Source organism: Emys orbicularis, chromosome 9 (genome assembly GCF_028017835.1).
Source record: "Emys orbicularis isolate rEmyOrb1 chromosome 9, rEmyOrb1.hap1, whole genome shotgun sequence".
Lineage (NCBI taxonomy): Eukaryota > Metazoa > Chordata > Testudines > Emydidae > Emys > Emys orbicularis.
Window position 1 is genome coordinate 57,269,014 of NC_088691.1, and position 16,317 is coordinate 57,285,330.

General features: G+C 51.2%; 1 protein-coding gene across 1 annotated transcript in view; it reads right to left on the reverse strand.

Moving 5' to 3' along the window:
- STAG1 (STAG1 cohesin complex component) overlaps positions 1-2,025 on the reverse strand; it is a 393,382-nt gene extending 391,357 nt beyond the window's left edge. The window contains exon 1 of the mRNA XM_065411120.1: positions 1,962-2,025. The gene's annotated coding sequence lies outside the window, so the exon portion shown is untranslated. The remainder of the gene's footprint in view (positions 1-1,961) is intronic.
- Between the last annotated feature and the right edge of the window lie 14,292 nt (positions 2,026-16,317).

Below are 16,317 nucleotides of genomic sequence, written 5' to 3' on the forward strand. Positions count from 1 at the left end.
TTATGCTGCTTTCATGCTTTCTGCCAGGTCACAGCATCACCTCTTCCCACTGCTAACACCATGTCACCTTGCTCCTGCCCCTTCCTCACCTTCAGATCTCAGTGCTCCCAGTCCCAATGTTTTCTTTTGTTCCCAGGCCATAAAGCTGCTGATACTGCCTCCACCTCACCGAGTACTGTGCTAGTAGTGTTGATGGTGGCACCCTGCTTCCCAAGTCACAAAGCCACAATGGACCATAATCCACCTCCAGTCACAGCACCACTGCTCACCCCCCACCATGGTCACCATACCATTGCTGCTTCCAATATCCCTCCTACCCCTATGGGTCACAGCACCACCAGTACAGCTTCTGCCCACCACACCATAAGGCCACAGCATCAGTGCCATTCCTGCCCACTTCACCCCCAGGTCACAGGGCATGCCCTGCTGTCCACCTCCTCCCTTCCCTGCCCAGCTCACAGTATTGCCACCACCACTGCCAATCAATTGTTCCCACAGGTCACAGTGCCACCAAGTTACAATGCCATTGCTGCCACTTCCCAGACATACAAATCACTACACCTCCACCCAATCCACACAGGTCAAAGCTGATGACACTCCTACCCCCTATGTCCCTCCCAAGTGTCAACCCCGCCAGAGATTTGCCCCCTCCAAGTCACAGTGAGGCTGCCAATGATCCTTAACCCCAACAACCCCAGGTTATTGCTTCCTATGTCTTCCTCCAACCACTGCTGCTGCTGCTGTCCACCTCCCAGATATCCCAACACCATTGCTACTGTGGCCCACATCCCTGCCCAGGTTTGCTGCCAATCTTGCTTCCACTGCACACCTCCCTCCCCTACTACCCACCAGCCCCTTCATCCCCTGGTCACAGCACTGCCAAAGATCCTGCTCCTGCTAACCACCCACATCCCCCTTCCAGTCACAGAACCACCAACCCACTACTGCTACCCACCTCCTAATCCATGTCATAGTACCTTCAATCCCACCCCCGTTTACCAAACTGCTTCACAGCTCACACCACTGCCCAACCCCACTCATATTGCCCACCTCCCTCTGCAACTCACAGTGCAGCCAATTATACCATTGCCTACCTCTCACCCAGATCCCAGCACTGCCACCAACCCCAACCCCACCCCAGACCACAGTGCCACTAACCCCCTCCCATCACAGATAACAGTGCTACTGCCTGTCCTCCCACTGTCTGCAGCCTGCCCCAGCTGAAAGCATTACAGCCCCCACCACCCGCCCCAGCCAGGTGACAGCGCTGTACCCCCGCCACACACAGCCCAGTCTAGGTCACAGCGCTGTTGACCCCACAGCCTGCCCCAGGGCACAGCACCGCCAAACACCCCACTCGCACTCTTCGGCCTCGCCCCAGGTCAGAGCGCCACCAACCACACTCGTGTCCCCACCGCCCACCCCAGGTCACAGGACCGTCGTCCCCCGCTACCCCTTCCCTCAGACTACAGTACCGTGTCGTGTCCCCCCCATATGACAGAACCGCCGACCCCGCGGCCGCCCCCGCCGCCTTTGCGATGACAGAGCCGCCAACCCCGCTCGCGCTCCCACCACCCGCCGCAGGTCGCAGCTCCAGGGGTTGCTGAGGAAACAGCGGGCCTGGCCCAACGCAGGGCAGGGGGACCTTATCCCCGCACCACCACTAAGGCCCAGGCCCGGCGGCAGGAGAGGCCGCTCTGCCCGCCCGGCGCCCCCGGCAGCCCCGCCGGAGACAATGAGATGGCGGCAATCGCCCCGCCCGGGGGACCCGCTGCTCCGGCAGGAGCCGCGCCGCCCCGCCTCCTCTTCTCTCTCCTCCCCTCCCCGCACGGGCAGCGCCAGCTCCCGGCCCAGCCGCCGCGGAGACCGAGCGAGCGGCCCCAACCCGCTGCCCCCGCCCCCCGCGCCTCCATCTTGGATCGGCGCCTTAGAGTCGTCCCCCCCGCGCGCGCCCCGCTCACCTCGGGCCGGGCAGCGCCCCTGGAGCCTGCGCTACGGCTGGCGCGTGGGGTCCAGGTGGGTGCGGGCCGGAGCCAGGCCGGGGCCGGGGCGGTGGCGTTCGCGGGGGCCGCGCTCAGCGGAGCCGCAATCCTAAACCGCCATCTGGCGGCATTTCCGACCCGCCAATGGCGCAGCCGCCGCCGCGCGCCGGAGCCCGAGCGCCCCCTGCCGGCCGCGCGCCGCCACTACCCCTCCCGAACTAGCCGATCAGTCCCACCTCCGTCTGAGCGCGGCACTCGGGGGCGGGGCGCCGCAAACCACTTTCGCGCGAAAACCGTGGACATGCGCAGAACGCTCTGTGTCCGTGTGCCCCCGTGCACAGGAGCAGTGTGCGCGCACGCTATCCTAAGGAGCGTAAGGCGTCACGGTTCGCCAGTGTTTGTCCCGGCTTAGTGATGGGTGGGGTTGGCGGGCGCTGCCCCTTGGGCTGGGAGACGGGAAAGAACTCTGGGGCCCTTAGGCTCGCTCTTCCCGTACCCCGCCCGCTGGAACTCCTCTTCCAGGGCGCCATCTGGTGGGCGGAGCGTGTGCGAAGGGGCATAGTGGAGCCTGCCGGGCCGCGTGCGTGGGGCTGGGGCGAAGGGGTCGCGCCTTCCTCCCGCGCGCTCCGCACTCACCTGAGGCCCGTAGTGCCCACAGCAGGCCGTGTCCCGGGGCGTGCGCTGGGCCCGGCGTGCTGGGGAGCTGGGTTATCTCCCGCTGGACCTTGCTAAGTGAAGGACAGAATAGCCCCTGGTGGTGGAAGCGAGTTTGGAGCTCGTGGTCCTTAGTGTGCTGCCTCTTCCCCTGCTCCTTTTGGGGCCTGTTCTGCCTAGGGACAGGACTTGGGCTGTCGGGATGCTCCAAGCTGCTTTCTAACACATACCCTGCCAGGGTTTCGTTTGCATCTGACCCCGGGCCTAATTTCAGGTTCCTGTACAGCATAGCACTGGGAGCCTGGCATAAACTGATTCTGGTATGCTATCCTATGCTGGCTTTGATTCAGCCATCCAGAACTGTGGCTTGAATTGGAAGGGGGGAAAGTAATGTTTTTCTTCTCTGGTCCTCCTACAAGCGCCTGGAGAGCTGAGGATGAAAGAGTTGTCACCACAGGTTGTGTAGATCTTCAAAATAAGATCTTACAGGCCTTGCTGGTCTCCTTCAGTAGTGTTGAGATATGCCCTTCAGCAGAATTGAGGCCCTATAGGCATGTACCTTGGGCTTTGGCTCCCAGTCTTGTGATGAGTCAGAATCTTAGCTTTCATGAAGAAAAGCTGTGTTTCTAGCCTTTATGGTTGTTGGACAATGGGGGAAGCTTTTAAATATGAACCAAATGTAATTAATGCAGGGACATTTATCTAAGTGCAGACTCCAGCAAAGGAAGATGATTTCACACCAAAGCAGGTCTGACTTCTTTCACTCGATGAATGTGCGGTCAAGCTAGTGACCAGGCTTTGATCTCACACTAGGCTCTGGGATTGGCTTCCAGTTTCAAGACAGACATTCCTGGCTCTCCTATTCTGTCTTTTTTGGGTCCAATGGACAGAAAGGGGAGAAAAAAAGTGATGTTATCTAACCAAGTGTCATGCTGGTACTTGCAATAGACCTATAATTCACTACCAAAAACTTTGTTAATCTAGAGTTCAGGTTGTCTAACACTACATTGGGCCATTCCAAAATTAACTTTAACCTCTGAAAACCAAGAAATGCAGAGTTAAGATAATGTCTTGCACACTCTCTTAGCATTGCTTGGAGCTGGCAGTAAGCATTGAGACCAAACCAAACTTCACCTATCCTTAAGAAAAAACAACATGCTCCAGAAGGATACAGGCCTATGATTGCTGAGGTATTGGTTGGGACATCACTCAAAAGGAGCGGAGTTAAGATTGTATGCGGGGGAGGGAGGGTAGCAAGTTTTTGCAGCAAATTCCCTTCATTTTTGATGGAAGGCACAGTTTAAGGGCTCGAGGAGGCTTCCTGGCCATTCCTTGCTGCCAGTCAGTTACCAGCTCTGTCTTCCTGATGGCTCCTCCATGTAGGGCTGGAGAGAAGGTGGTAGTCAATGGGCTGTGAGGAGTGCATCTACCAACTGGAGGCAGGAAGTGGCCTAAAAGTTCCTATTTTGAGGCTAGTGTAGGGAGAAGTGAAGGGACTTGGCTTGGCATGCCAGTCTGCAGCATAGGAGGCCCCCAAAGGTACCATTAACTTTGGCTTGAATAGAGACTGGGAGTGGCTGGGTCATTACGCAAATCGAATCTATTTCCCCGTGTTAAGTATCCTCACACCTTTTTGTCAACTGTCTGAAATGGGCCATCTTGATTATCACTACAAAACATTTTTTTCTCCTGCTGATAATAGCTCATCTTAATTAATTAGCCTCTTAGAGTTGGTATGGCAACTTCCACCTTTTCATGTTCTCTGTATGTATATATATCTTCTTACTGTATCTTCTATGCATCTGATGAAGTGGGCTGTAGCCCAAGAAAGCTTATGCTCAAATAAATTTGTTAGTCTCTAAGGTGCCACAAGTACTCCTGTTCTTTTTGCGGATACAGGCTAACACGGCTGCTACTCTGAAACTTATTTCACTGAGTGTTCTCTTCTGGTCTCTCTGACATCCACTGAGTATACCTGTTCTCAGCTCACCCGTTTTATGTGTGTGAGGGGGGTATTACCACATCTGAGATGAAAGCAAAACTTAAAAGAGCTTAAGACACTCAAATTGTGGCGATCAGATAGTTTCCACTCCAAACTACTGAAAACTGGTACGTGAAATGGTTAATTCAGTAGCAAGGAATTTTAATAAACCTGTCAATGTGTATGGTAGTACCTTATGACTAGAGAATGAATAACACTGTAACTATATTTAAGGAGGCAGCGGATGGGGGTGAAGTGATCCAGGCAACTACAGGTTCATTAGTCTGACTTCAGTAGTATACAAGGCTTACAAAAAAATTAAAGAAAGAATAATTAAATTCATTAGGCAAAGGGAATGTAATATAACGAAGGTTTACCAAAGGTAGATTGTGCCAGACTAAACTGATATCTTTGAGAGGATAATTGGGTTTTTTAGATAAGAGAAGTGCAGTGGACCTAATGTATTTGGACTTTAGTACATCATTTGGTATGAAATCACATGGGCAATTGTTAGTTAAGAGGGGGATTGGTTCAAGAACTGTAGGGTGGGTAAAGAACTGGCTAAAGGGAAGATGATAGGTTGTGCTGAAAGGAGAACTGTCAAGCTGGAAGGAGATTACTAATAGAGTGCCTCAAGGGTTGGTCTTGGGACTGAACTTCATTAATAGTTTTATCAGTTATCTAGGCACAAAAGGTAGGAGTGTGCTAATGAAATATTCTGATGACACCAAATTGGGAGGCATTGTCAATACAGAGGAAGATTGGAATATTATACAAGAAGAACTGGATGACCTTAAGGTGTGGAGTCATAGTACTATTAAATCCCATCCATTTCTAAGTGCAAAGTCATGCACTTAGGGACTAATAAGAATTCCTGATATAAGCCGGGGGCTAAACTGTTGAAAGTAGCAAAGGAAAAGACAGACCTAGACATGTTGGTCAATCACAAGATAACTATGAGCCACAAATGTGATGCAGCTGTAAAAAAGGCAAATGGAATCCTAGGATATATGAGTCAAGGTATTTCCAGTAGAAATAGGGAAGTAGTAATTCCACTGTAGAAGGAACTGGTAAGACCTCATATGGACTGCTCTGCATAATTCTGGTCACCTGTGTTCAAGAAAGAGGAACTGAAACTTGAACAGATGCAGAGAAGAGCTACTCAGATGTTCAGAGGAGTGGAGAGCCTATTTTACAAGAGGAGACTAAAAGGGTTTGGCTTGGTTAGTCTAGCAAAATGAAGGTTGAAAGCGGATATGATTGTTCTCTATAAATACATCGGTACGGGGAGGGGGTCAACACCAGGGAGGGCGAAGAGCTATTTAAGTTAAAGGACAATGTTGGCTCAAGAACAAATGGGTATAAACTAGCCATGAATAAACTTAGGCTGGGAATTAGAAGGTTTCTTGCCTTCAGAGGCATGAGGTTCAGGAACAGCTTTCCAATAGGAGTTGTAGGTGGAGGTAGCCTAATTAGCTTTAAGACAGAGCTTGGTACGTTTCAGTAAAGTGTATGATGAGGTTGCCTGCAGTGGTAGGAGGCCTGGCGGTCCTCTCTGGTTTACATCTTACAGTTCTAAAATGTTATGCTTCAAGGCTTCAGTTGGTCATCTGTAGGGATCAGAAAGGATTTTTTCCCCACAATATATTCTGGAGGTTTGGGGTTTTTTCCCCTCCTTCCTTTGAAGCATCAGAAAATGGCTACAGCTGGAGGTGGAACACTGGATGGGGTGGGTCAGTGCTCTGAGGCAATATTGAAAATTATCTTTCTTAGATGCTTGGCTGGTGAGTGTTATTCACATGCTCAGGCTCTAACTGATGTGCATGTGCAGCATTGGGAAGGAATTTTCTCCCAGGTCAGAATGGCAGGGATCGAGGAGGCAGGGGGGGAGAGAGAAAAAGCAGGTCACCTTCCTATGCAGCATGGGGTGTGGGTCACTTGCTAGGATCTTCTGGGTATATCTGACAATCACTTGCCTGCCACCTCAGTCCCTCCTGTTCTTTGCCTGTGGCACAGAATAGTTTAGGCTCCTGAGAGCTGTAATACTTTGGTCTAATTCTGGTTGTTGGATTTGGTGTGGCAGTGGCTGGGTGCTGTTAAGTGGCCTATGGTGTGCAGGAGGTTGGACTAAATGATCTGGTAATCCCTTCTAGCTTTACACTCTATGACTATGACCTGACACCTAGATAACTTAAAAAGAGAAGAAGGCAGTTTTCCCTGACCACAGTTGTTAATTTGTCTAGACTGAGCCTCCAGGTAGCCTATGGATACGTCTACACTGCAAAGAAAAACCTACGGCTGGCCTATGCCAGCCAACTCAGGCTTGTGGGATTCGGGCTGCCAAGTCCTGGAGTCTGGGCTCCAAACTGAGTTCAGAAGTCTACACAGCAATGAATCAGCCCGGCAACCTGAGCCCTGCAAGCCTGAGTCGGCTGGCATGGGCCAGCCACAGGTTTTTAATTGCTGTGCAAACCTACCCTAGGTTTGGCCTGTTTAGATTGGGACTCCTGGCGTGTGAGGAAGAGAAAATTGCCTTAATACCTTCTTAAGAGAGAAGCTTCAATACTGTGGCCTGTAAAGGCTTCACAGAACAGAAGATCTGTTCTTATGATAATCCTAAGTAAAGAAAAAAATGGAGGGAAAGTTATTACAATAACACACTGTCTACATTTTTATCATAGGGGTCCTATGAAATAAATAGTATGTGATCATATAGTTAAAGACTGTCAAAAGCATATGCAGAAGGACACTGAATTAATGTTGTGCAGGCAACCTTAATTCTGTTGTCTTCTACCTTTAGAGTATTGATTTTTGCATCCTTAACATTCTTTCCATGTAGGTTTCTTTAAATGCAACTTCCTACATTTTTTAAAAATAAATCAGAAATGCTGTCATGTGAAATCATATTGACCACTACATGATGTTAGGACCTTCAGATCCGCAGTGCTGTCCCTTACCTTTTGAGCTATTGAAACAATTATAGCAGTAGCATGTTTTTGATCTTCACTTGTCACTAGAGGGGAATGAGAGACATTTTGCTAATGTATTTCACCACTATTTACTACAGCACAGAGGAATCTTGGGATCAATTCCAGGTTCTGGATGGGCATGATGGAGGAAAAGCATAGTGGTGCCAATGTATAATAGAAAAGGTGACACTGGCACCTCTATAAATTATAGAGGTAAAGAGTTAATGAGTCGTACAATGAAATTGTGGGCAAGAATCATTGATAAGAGACTGAGAAGTGGAGTAGGTATTACTGCAAATAACTATGGCTTTATGCTAGGAAAATCAACAAATGCTGTCTTTTTTCCCACTGAGGCAGCAAATGGAAAAAGTTAGAGAGAAAAAGATATTCCCATCATGTTTATTGATTCGGAAAAGGCCTTTGACCAAGTTAGAAGGGAAGTAACCTGGTAGTGTTTGAGGGAGAAATGTTATGTGCAGCTTGTCCAAGCCATGTATGTAGGTGCAATTTCAATAGTTGGAACTTCTACTGGTTTAACAGACAAACCGTTGGTAAAGGCTGGGAGTGCATCAGGGATCAGCATTGTGTCCTCTCTTATTTAGCATCATCCTGGATACCCTCACAAGGAAGATACAGAATGAGGCATTGTTGTAGATGTTCTTCTTTGAGATTTCTCACATGACCATTCCACTTGAGGTGTTTTCATGCCCAGTGCATAAGCACCACAGATATTTTTCTTAACGGTACCTAGTAGGGTGGCACATGTGCCCTCTGCCACTTCATGCTGCTGTGCAATGGTATGAAGAGCGGAGCTGCCCCTGACGCTCCTCCATTCCATTTTACTGCCTGTGATCTGTAGTCTCAGTGTATTGGCTTGCTTCGCAACTGTTCTCCCTTTCAGGAATTTTTCTCCTGTATATAGTTAGTAAAAACAACAAAGAGTCTGGTGGCGCCTTAAAGACTAACAGATTTATTTGGGCATAAGCTTTCGGGGGTTAAAAACCTCACTTCTTCAGATGCATCTGAAGAAGTGAGGTTTTTACCCACAAAAGCTTATGCCCAAATAAATCTGTTAGTCTTTAAGGTGCCACCAGACTCCTTGTTGTTTTTGTAGATACAGACTAACACGGCTACCCCCTGATACTTGACACCATATATAGTTAGTAGTTTAGGATAAGTTTAATTCATTATTTGTATTTAGACAGTTGTTTCCTGTTTGTTCTAGGTACCAACTCTCAGTAGTGAGGAATGCCTTGGGCTCTAGGTGTTAAGCCTTGTACTGGCTGCAAGAAGTCGATGCCTCGAAGTGACCATCCTTCAAGGTGTCTGAAGTGCCTCAGTGAGAGTCACATCCAGAACAGGGGTCAAATTTGTAGAGACTTCAAACCCCAAACTAAGAATGATAGAGAGGTGAGATTGCACCCCCTCCTCATGGAGGCAGCCTTGTATCCACCCTCACAGCCTTCCCATTTTGGGAGGCACCAAGCACTTCTACCTCAGAAGTATCCCTCCAGACATTGTTGGAGACTCTGCACAGCTCCCCTTCCCCAGTACCAAAGAAGAAATACACAGTATGCTTCCAAGAAGCCAGCCTCTAACAAGAAATCAAGGTCTCCTATACCAGCTACCATGAAAAAGCTGGAAGGCTGGGTAGAGTGTTCTCAGAGAAGAAACACTCCCTCATATGAGATGAAGTTGGTACCAGGTTGCCAACACTGGCATCTGTGCCATTAAGGCCAACCCCTTCTGCAGTAGAGACCTCTTCAATGCAGCAGCATCTCAGTACTGACAACACCAGAGGCATATGCTGCAGCATGGTATCTACTATGCCTCTCGGTACTGGATTCTCCAGTGGTACAAGAGCAGGGCTGGCCTTACCATGAGACAGCCGCCTCAGGTGCCAGACTGTGGGGGGGAGGGGTGCCACTATGACCCAGAGTGTAGAAAATTGTGTCTGCTGCTGGTGCATATGTATTCTCTCTGCTCTAGATGCACAGAGATGGTAGAGTGCTGTGCTGGAGGAAGGAGGGCACAAGAGACAGGCAGGAGAAAAGGTGAGAGGGAATAACAGAAAGCAGTAGGAGCTGCAGGGAGAGAGAGGAGGAGGAGCCTCTTATGTACCTCTCTAGCACCCCCAGGAGCCTGGACTGATTAACGCCAGCTTCTCAGGGAGCTTCCTGTTTCCTGCTGCTTCCCTGAACCCACTCGAGGAGAACAGGCAGTCAACTGAAGTAGTAGGAGCCAATTAGGCCCTTAAGAGGCTGATATCTTCCCTCACTCAGGCTCTGCTACCAGCCTGCTTATTTGTCCCCTTCAATTGAGCGTTGAGAGCCACTATAGCTGGCACAGAACAGCAGTCATGAATGAAAGAAGAAAACGCCCCTCTGGGGTAGCATTCAGAAAAAAAAATAAAGCAAAGGAAGCTTTTCTATCTAAGCAGGAAGGAGCTCTCCTGAGATACATAGACACAAATGTTCACGGTGAGCCTTCCGGCCCCAGTGAGGATGGGAGTGGTGAGGAGATGCCTGATCTTCCAGTTAGAGTGCAGGTGACCTGGCAGCTACTGCAGCATCCATATCTCCATCTCAAATGGATGTAACCATGCACATTCCTGAAGAAAAGTGTAGATCAGAGAAGAGTGTGGTGGAGGCGCAAGAAACAGCTGCTGCTGAGTTTAGTTCCTTAAGTCTAGATGATCCAGGACAGTGGACCCACTTGAGCAGTAGCCTGAGGGACTTCCTTGTACTGCATGGGCCACAGCAAGTGAAAAACTTCATGTTCCCCAAAGACAATGAAAATAGATGTTTCCATCCAACACATTACTGGCGTGAAATCCCCAATGGTGACGAAGTGGAGAGGCCATGGCTTATGTACTCAAAAACCCAGAATGCTGCATACTGTTTTTGGTGCAAACTCTTCCAGTCTAATGTTCCAGCTACATTGGGTTCTACAGGAACAAAGGACTGGAAAAATCTGGCTAGAAATCTGGCATGCCGTGAGAAGGCAGCAAATCACCAGAGAGAATTCCATAGGTGGAAAGAGCTTGAGATGAGACTTGGGGCAGGTCTTCACTACGGGGGGGGTCGATTTAAGATACGCAAATTCAGCTACGCAAATAGCGTAGCTGAATTCGACGTATCGGAGCCGACTTACCCCGCTGTGAGGACGGCGGCAAAATCGACCTCCGCGGCTCCCAGTCTACGGCGCTTACTCCCACCTCTGCTGGTGGAGTAAGAGCGTCGATTCGGGGATCGATTGTCGCGTCCCGACGAGACGCGATAATTCGATCCCCGAGAGATCGATTTCTACCCGCCGATTCAGGCGGGTAGTGTAGACCTAGCCTAAGATTAAAGGCCACCATAGATGATCAGCATCAAGAGAAGATTGGATCAGAGTCTCTTTACTGGCAAAGTGTTCTGAAAAGGCTCATTGCCATTGTGAGAATGCTTGCTACCCAAAACCTAGCGCTGCGTGGCACTTCAGATCAGCTGTATGTGCCAAACAATGGAAACTTCCTTAAAATTGTGGAGCTGATGGCTGAGTTTAATGCTGTAGTCCAGGAGCATCTAAGAAGAGTCACCACCCAAGAAATGTACACACACCACCACTACCTTGGAAAAACAATTCAAAATGAGATCATACAGTTACTGGCAACAAAAGAAGATTGTGGCAGATCTGAAGTCAGCAAGATATTACTCTGTTATTCTCTACTGCACACCTGACATCAGCCATACGGAACAAATGACTTTAATGGTGCGTTTTGTAACAACAGCACCTAGTGAAAATGTCCCTGCAATGGTGACGGTCAGAGAGCATTTTCTAGAATTTATTGACATTGATGATACTACAGGAGCTGGTATGACAAATGTGCTTCTTAAAAAGCTGGAAGATACGGGAATTGCAATAGCTGACGTAAGAGGTCATAGAATCATAGAATTCTATGATTCTATGATCTAGAGGTCAGGGCTATGATAATGGTGCCAACATGAGAGGAAAGAACAGAGGAGTGCAGACATGGATCCGAGAGTTAAACCCTTGAGCTTTTTTTGTCCCATGCAGCTCTCATTCATTGAACTTGGTGGTCAATGATGCAGCATCAGCTTCTAGTGAGGCTTCTGAATTTTTTAATGTAATTCAAAGCATCTATGTATTTTTCTCTGCATGAACTCATCGATGGCAAATTTTGAAGCAACATCTGGGAACATCCTCTCTGACACTGAAACCAATGAGTGCCACACAATGGGAAAGTCGAGTGGAGGCAATAAAGCCTATCAAACACCAAATTGGGAAGATGATGCCATAGTTGCCATTATGGAGGATAATGCTATGACAGGAACTGCTCATGGGAGAACAGTGGCAGAGGGAAATGGAATCACCAGAAACATACATAACTTCAAATTTATGTGTGGCTTAGTGTTGTGGCATGACATACTGTTTGAAATAAATGTTCTTCTTCAAGTGCTTGCTCATATCGATTCCAATAGGTGCGCGCGCGCCGCGTGCACAATCGTCGGAAGATTTTTTACCCTAGCAACTCTCAGTGGGTCGGATGAGGCGCCCCCTGGAGTGGCGCCCTTATGGCGCCGGATATATGCCCCTGCCGACCCAGCAGTTCCTTCTTACCACCCGTGACGGTTGTTAGAACTGTGGAGAGCGGCATAGCTAACCTCCACATCCCTAGCTTACTCGTTGTATTATAGTTAGTTCTTTAGTGTAGTTTACCAGTTTTAGCAGTTTTAGAGTAGTCCTTATTGAGTTTTGTGTATATGTAGCGCATATAGTGTATATAAGTTGAGGAAACAGGGTTTATCCCTGTTCCTCTGCCCCGGTACCAGGACTCATGCCCAAGTCTCCGGGTTTCAATCCTTGCTCGGCCTGTCTCAAGCCGATGCCTTTTGGAGACCCCCACGACTCCTGTTTGAAGTGCCTGGGGGAAGCTCATCTACCTGATAAGTGCCGCATTTGCATGGCTTTCAAGCCTCGGACAAAAAAGGAGCGGGACTTCCGTCTAAAACAGCTCCTGATGGAAGCGGCACTTAGCCCGGCGCCCCCAGCACCGAGCGCAGACCAGGCACCGTCGGTCCGCAGCGTGCCTCCGGCACCGGAGCGACCCAGCACCAGCAAGGTCCCTCGGCACTGGACGTCTCCGGCACCGGTACAGACGCAGCACCGCTCGCTGTCTCCGCGGCCCAAGAAGCAGCACAAACCACCTGCTGCTCCTCCGCAGTTACAAGCACCGCCTGTGGCCTCAGTGGAGCAGCGCTCCGTGTCGGACCACACCGCAAAGGCGCCAACTCCGGCACCGTCGATTCCGGAGCCTCAAGCGCCGTTGAGTCCGGTGCATATAAGCTCCCCGGTGCACACCGTGGTTGAGCTGGGCCTGCCGTCCACTCCGGAGACCTTCTCCACTGCTCGCGACCTGATCGCGCTGACTGAGCCTGAATCGTCTCACCCTCCGGCACCGCCGGTGTGGACTGTCCCATCCATAGGGAAGCCCGCCTTTATGCGATCTCCATTGCAGGGCGAAACAGCTCAGCACCGCTCTCGGTCCCGGTCCCGGTCCCACAGATGGTCCCGGTCTTGGCGCCGTTCGCAGTCCCGGCACCGATCTCCATCTCGGCGCCAGTCGTACTCATGGCACCACTCCATCTCCCGAAGGTCTCCTTCCCGGTACGATCAGTACCGATCCAGCTCTTGGCGCCGATCCCAGCACCGTTCATCGCGCAGCCGGTCACGACACCGCCCGCACCGTAGGTCTTCATCCAGATCTAGATCGACCTCCCGGCACCGTTATGACCGTCGGTCCCGTTCCCGATCACGGTACCGCTCGGGACATCGGCACCAGTCCCCAGCTCCCAGGTGTGGACCGACAGACAGTGACGCTTTAACGCAACAAGTGCGTTCGGCACCGCCTTGGCCTTCTCGTCCGAATTCTGCGTTGTCCCAAGTGGCGAGTGGCTATGATGTCCATGGCCAGGACGCGGATGGCGCTAGCCAGGGGCCAGATGAAGGACAGGATCCCGACCAGGGTCCCCCTCAATGGTCCTTCTGGACCCCTTGGGCATACCACCAAGCCCAAGGTGGCCCCTCAGGTGCTTCTCGCTCGGCTCATTCGGAGCCTAGGATACCTGAGGCAACTGTTAGCCATCCTCCCCCGATACCTTCGGAGGCGACCGCCCTACCGCCTGAACAGGCTGATGTCCCTACGGACGTGGACCTAGGGCAACCGGACCCTCCCCAACCTGACCTTCCCCAGGACTCACTAGTCCAGGGATTGTCCTCCTCATCTTCGCCTGACGAAGCCGTGGCAGGCACGTCCTCCTCTGGCCCTCCACCTATAGATCTTCGTGCTCAACAGGACCTACTTCGCAGGGTGGCACAGAATATGAACCTGCAGGTGGAGGAGGTAACGGAAGTTGAGGACTCTGTGGTGGACATTTTGTCGGCCGATGCCCCCACGCGGGTAGCTTTACCCTTCATCAAGACCATGCAGGCTAACGCCAATACTATCTGGCAATCTCCGGCGTCCATCCCTTCCACAGCCAGAGAGGTGGAACGGAAATACATGGTGCCCTCTAAAGATTATGAGTACTTGTATGTGCACCCCCAACCTTGCTCCCTCATTGTACAGTCTGTAAACAAGAGGGAGAGGCATGGCCAACAAGCACCCGCCCCTAAGTCCAAGGATACCAGGCGCCTGGATCTGTTCGGGCATAAGATTTATTCAACTGTTGGCCTACAGCTCAGGGTAGCTAACCAGCAGGCCCTCCTCAGTCGTTATAACTATAACACCTGGAACTCGATGGGGAAATTCAAGGAGTTGGTAGTCCAGGGAAGAGTTTGGGGCCTTGCTCGAAGAGGGCAAGAAGGTGGCAAGGACATCCTTGCAGGCGTCTTTAGACGCAGCTGACTCGGCAGCTAGAACTCTAACCTCGGGAGTAGCTATGCACCGCATTTCATGGCTGCAAGTGTCCAGCCTTCCACCAGAACTGCAGCAGACCATACAGGACCTGCCCTTTGAGGGCCAAGGGCTCTTTTCGGATAAAACTGATCCCAGATTGCAAAGTCTGAAGGATAACCAGGCCACCATGCGCTCATTGGGTATGCATACCCCGGTGACGCAACGCAGGCCCTTCCGGCCCCAGCCACGGCGCACTTACCCTAACCCTCGACCGCAGCAAGACTTCTCTAGAAGGCGTGGTCGTCGCAACAGGAGGCGACAAGCTGGCCCGCAAGCAGGCCAGAATCAAGGGCCCCCTAGACCATCAGCAGGGCCCAGACAAAACTTTTGAAGCTGCGCTCAAGGACGGAGCACCAGTCTCCTCCCAGGATCCTTCCCTACCTTTCTCCAACCGCCTCTCCTGTTTCCTCCCTGCGTGGTCCCACATAACGTCAGATCACTGGGTCCTACGCACGGTAGAAACTGGATACCATCTTCAGTTTACTTCGCCCCCCCCTTCTCACCCACCCTCCCCGTCCCTCTTCAGGGATCCTTCTCACGAGCAACTCCTCTTACAGGAGGTACAAGCGCTCCTGTCTATTGGAGCGGTGGAAGAGGTACCAAGGGACTTGAGGGGCAGGGGTTTTTACTCCCGCTACTTCCTAATTCCCAAGGCGAAGGGGGGACTGCAGCCCATCCTAGACCTACGCGGACTCAACAAATTCATGGTAAAGTTGAAGTTCCGCATGGTTACCCTGAGAACTATTATCCCTTCCCTGGATCCTGGAGACTGGTACGCCGCCCTCGACATGAAGGACGCGTACTTCCACATAGCGATTTACCCACTGCACAGGCGGTTCCTTCGCTTTGTGGTTGGACAGCAACTCCTGTCCACAGCGCCAAGGGTCTTCACAAAATGTATGGCTGTCGTAGTGGCCTGGATCCGCAGACATCAGATCCAAGTGTTTCCATACCTCGACGACTGGCTCATTCGGGGTCGGTCCGAGTTACAGGTACGGTCTCATGTTCGGTTTGTCATGACCTGCTTCAGGCAACTGGGCCTGCTTCTCAACACCGAAAAGTCCACTTTGGAACCAACCCAAAGAATAGACTTCATTGGGGCAGTCCTGGACTCTAATCTCGCCAGGGCGTGCCTGCTGCAGGCCCGCTTCCAGTCCATGATGACGATTATCCACAGCCTCCAAAGCTTCCCGACCTCGACAGCACGCACGTGCCTCGGTCTTCTGGGCCACATGGCCTCGTGCACCTTCGTGACCAGACATGCCAGACTACGCCTCCGCCCGCTTCAGACCTGGCTCTCATCAGTGTACCGTCCAGGCCGGGACAGTTTAAACAAAGTACTCACGGTACCGACAGAGGTCTTGTCCTCTCTGGGTTGGTGGCTAAACCCCAGCCTTGTTTGCGGGGGGGATGCCATTCCATGCCCCACAGCCCTCTCTAGTCCTCACCAGGGACGCGTCATCTCTGGGCTGGGGTGCTCACCTCGCGGACCTTCACACACAAGGCCTTTGGTCCGCACAAGAAATAACCCTGCACATCAACGTCAGGGAACTGAGAGCAGTACGCCTGGCGTGTCAGGTATTCCGCGAGCACCTGCAGGGCCGTTGTGTCACGATCTTCACAGATCGTTTTACATCAACAAGCAGGGTGGAGCGCGGTCGTCCCTCCTCTGTCAGGAAGCCATACACCTCTGGGAGTTTTGCATAGCCCACTCAATCGACCTGGTGTTGTCTTTTCTCCCAGGAGTCCAGAACACCTTGGCAGATCGCC